Genomic DNA, 4,025 nt, shown 5'->3' on the forward strand with positions numbered 1-4,025 from the left:
GAACAAAGCACAAATCACCTACTTCGGCACCAAAAGACGACAACCACGTCACATTTACCTAAACCCCTACATCGCCTACCCTTCACCTATAACTGTCAAACGAACAAACACAATCCTAGGAGTCACATTCAACGACACCCTCACCATGACACTACACACCAATATGAAGGCTTTGATCGCAAACAAAACACTCGGGAATATATACAGATTCAGAACCGCATCAATCAAAACCAAAACACACCTATTCAAAGCCCTCATACGCCCACTATTGACTTATGCACCTAACACACTCCAGCTAGCACCACCATCAAGCGCCAAGAAACTTCAAGTCATACAAAACAAAGCACTAAGATTCATCCATAACACACACTGGTCATCCTTCACCCGAAATAGTCATCTACATGAACTCAGCTCCCTCTCCCCACTTAACATCTACTGGAGACAACTAGGTGACAAACAAATAGAATCACTCCTCACTACTTACCCTCAATGGCAAGATTATTTCGACAACATCATACTCCCACGCAGATTCAGAGACAGAAATCCCTCCATACTAAACAGACCAAACACTCCCCTCCCACCTCCCTTATATTAATAACTTCCCTATAACCACACCCAACAATTTCCCCCCAAATTAAACCTAACCTCTCCTTAACCCACACCCAACGATTCCCACCCAACCTAACCCAATCAACCTAACCTAACCTTACCTGACTTGCCCAACTTCCCTCCTCCCCCCCCCCTCACTCCAAACCCCACGCCCCCAACTCAAACTCAAGACCACTCCGACAAAAAAAAAAAATCTAACCCACTCAACCTGCACTAACTCTTCCCCCCCTAAAAAAGAAAGAAAAGACCCTAACAATCCCCCCAAAAATAAAAACCTAACATACCCAGCCGTTACTAGCAATCCCACACAAAATAAGAAATAACCATTCTACCATTAACTAACCACACCCTATCACTCCTCCCAAATAAAACTAACATACAGCCGTTACTGGCAATCCCACAAATAATAAATAACGTTCTTTACCATTAACTAACCACCCTATCCTCCTCCCCAAAACAAATACCTCGCTTACCCATCCATACTAACTCAGGGATGACATATTGCGTTTCCTTAGCCAATAAAGGTCGGGGAGGGGAGTTCACAGTGCCTGTACGCCCTCTCCTCAGAATGTTACCCTGTTTTATGGGCACCTCCGCCAGCCAATAAGGTCGGAGAGGTGTGCCCTAATAAAAACAGTACCAAATTGCGAACGACATTGAACGCCTCGCCAGCCAATAAGGTCAGGGAGGGGTGCAATGTGCCTAACCCTGGGCTCCCTCTCCACTCAAGAATGGGACCCAGAACTCATAATGCCTGCAAGGCCTGCCACCAATTGCAGGGGGTTGGCCTACTGGCCAAAGGAAAGAAAGAATGCAATGATTAGCCAACTCTGCTGACACTAACCGACCTACAATCCCTTGAAAAACTTAACCCACCCAACCTCACAATCCCACTCCCTGCAAAAAAAAAAAAAAAAAAAAAAATGCTAACTCTCCATCAATCTACTATTCTTCCTACAATCCTCCCAAAAGAAAAACTTAACCCACCCAATCTTACTCACAATCCCTCCCCAAAAAAAAAAGCAAACTCACTATCCAATCACTAATCAACACCTTCAATCCTCCCAAAAGAAAAACTTAATATACCCGACCTTTCTAACAAGCCCCTTCGACCCTCCTAAAAAAAAAATAAATAAAAAAAAACAAATAAATAAATATAAAAAAAAACTTATGACTCAATACAACTATTCATTAGCAACACAAATCATATCACACCTGAGATCGGCGCCATACTATAAATGCTTAACAACACCAAAGCCCCCTCTCCTCTCCTTCCTCTCCTCTCCTCTCCTCCCCCCTCCTCCCGACAACCGAACCATACCTGACCTTATATCAATTATCCTAACCCTCCCCCTCTCCCCTTACTACATTTCCACGCAAACGCATACACACTCACACAACAACCCCCCCGAAGCAAAAAAGTAATTCACCTCAACTCAACATACAACCTCCACCCCCGCCAATCCCCAAACACAAACTCCCCCACCCCCGCCAGACAAAGCCTCTCATAACACCACAACTCTCCAAAACCAAATCAAACATACCCAACCTCTATACCAGCCACTGTCAACAATATCGACCTAACTCAAGACTGAAACCAAACAACCTATATCTCACTCTCATCTCCATTCACAATTTGACAAAGCTCAAATCTGTCCCCTGCTATTACTAAATAACTCTCCTACGATACACTCATCCTTCCTTACTACGAATACTTTGACATTTCAAGCTCAAAGATTCAAAACTCTTCCTCCAACTCTCTCCATTTCTCTGACATAGCTGAAAGACCCACAACTCTCAGAAACAAATTAAAACATACCCAACGTCTGTGACATCCAATTCTCAATAAAATCGACCTAACTCAAGACTGAAACCATTCAGCCTATATCTCATTCTCGTCTCCGTTCATAATTTGACAAAAAAGCTCAAATCTGTCTGCTGCTATTACTAAAAACTCTCCTACGATACGCTCATCCTTCCTTACTATGAATACTTTGACATTTCAAGCTCAAAAATTCAAAACCCTTCCTCCAACTCGCTCTGTTCCTCTTTGACATAGCTCAAAGACTTTACCTTCTTCTTTCTCCAAACAACCCTGCGACTAGCAAAATTTCCATGTTTTCACCTTCTCTGTTAATTTGTTCGTGTGTGGCCTGTGCGTCCGTCCACCTGCGCTTCTCGGCTTGCACCGCCGCCGTGGCGGGGCGGTTCTTCCTCCGCTTTGCCAACACTGCCTAAGCTAGACGACAACCAGAGCACCCGCGTTGGCCCTTTGCTTGCCCGGACCTGCTCCCGCCCTCCCTCTGCCTCGTCCTGATTGTGATTGTTGCACCCTCAGGGCATTTTGCCTACCCCCTCACGCAAGCGGTGTTTAGCCACTGCACCTGTTCTCTCCTTCTAAAATTCACTTCCATCCTCCCTTTATTCTTCCTCTGAACCTCCTTCCCCCCTGTCACTAGCATTTTTCTAGTTCTAGTTCTAGGCTGTACGCTGATTGGCTGGTCGGAGTGCGGCCGGAGCTCAGTTGGAAGTTGTAGGGGAGAGTAGCCACTACAAGATCAATATAGCCCAGTATCATTTTATTGGGAAATTGACTAATAACCAAACTAGAAATTGATACAATTCCAAATTTTCTTCAATTATATGCAAGAAATGTCTATACTTATGTAATCATTTTACAAATACTTCAGGAACTACTTTTCTGGGCGGAGCTTCATTCTTTCATGAAGGTTGGCATACAAGGTTCATAAAGTAATCGTCTCACGCATTTAGGCACTTTCATTTTTAGTGCAATTTATATTTTTCGGAAATTAGTTTTCCAGTTACTATGTAAAAATAAAATAAAATAAAATAAAAACAGCGGGTTTGTTGGTGGTACCATAGTAAAAAAAACAGTGGCAACGGGCGTATCTCTACGTGGGGAAAGTACAGTAAATGTGTTCTTCAGTCTGCCCCTCAAACATGCCAGTTTCTTCCTTCACTAACACTGGTCAATAAGAGCTCCTAAACAAAGGAAGAAGGCATTAATGATAGTGATTAAGGAAAACTGAAAATTGTAAATGGTAACATAGCCATGAAGTGTAAAGAATAGTAAATTAATTGGTTACATAATTACGACTTTTGTTATTATAGATTTTAAATGTTGATGTATAAGGAATTCGAATGTTTATCTGCAAACAAAACTCGAGATAGATCCTTGTTGCACCAATTTACAGGTGAAGCGAAGTAAGAATATTACCTAATGTGCATTAATTTAATTGCAACAGCTTTGGAATCGCTTTCTCGGCCTTTTGGCTAAGATCTAAGTGTAGTATATATTCTTATTTCTCTCTTTTGCTACTTCCATACTTAGTACTAGTTGCGGGACCTGCTTCTCGGCCTTTTGGCTAAGATCAAAGTGTAGTATATATTCTTAT

The 4,025-nt window shown here is 42.5% G+C and overlaps 1 pseudogene; it reads left to right on the top strand.

Moving 5' to 3' along the window:
- Positions 1-3,975: 3,975 nt before the first annotated feature.
- Positions 3,976-4,025, top strand: LOC121868883 (annotated as a pseudogene; the record flags this gene model as incomplete).

Source organism: Homarus americanus, unplaced genomic scaffold (genome assembly GCF_018991925.1).
Source record: "Homarus americanus isolate GMGI-L3 unplaced genomic scaffold, GMGI_Hamer_2.0 scaffold37492, whole genome shotgun sequence".
In the NCBI taxonomy this organism is placed as follows: Eukaryota; Metazoa; Arthropoda; class Malacostraca; order Decapoda; family Nephropidae; genus Homarus; species Homarus americanus.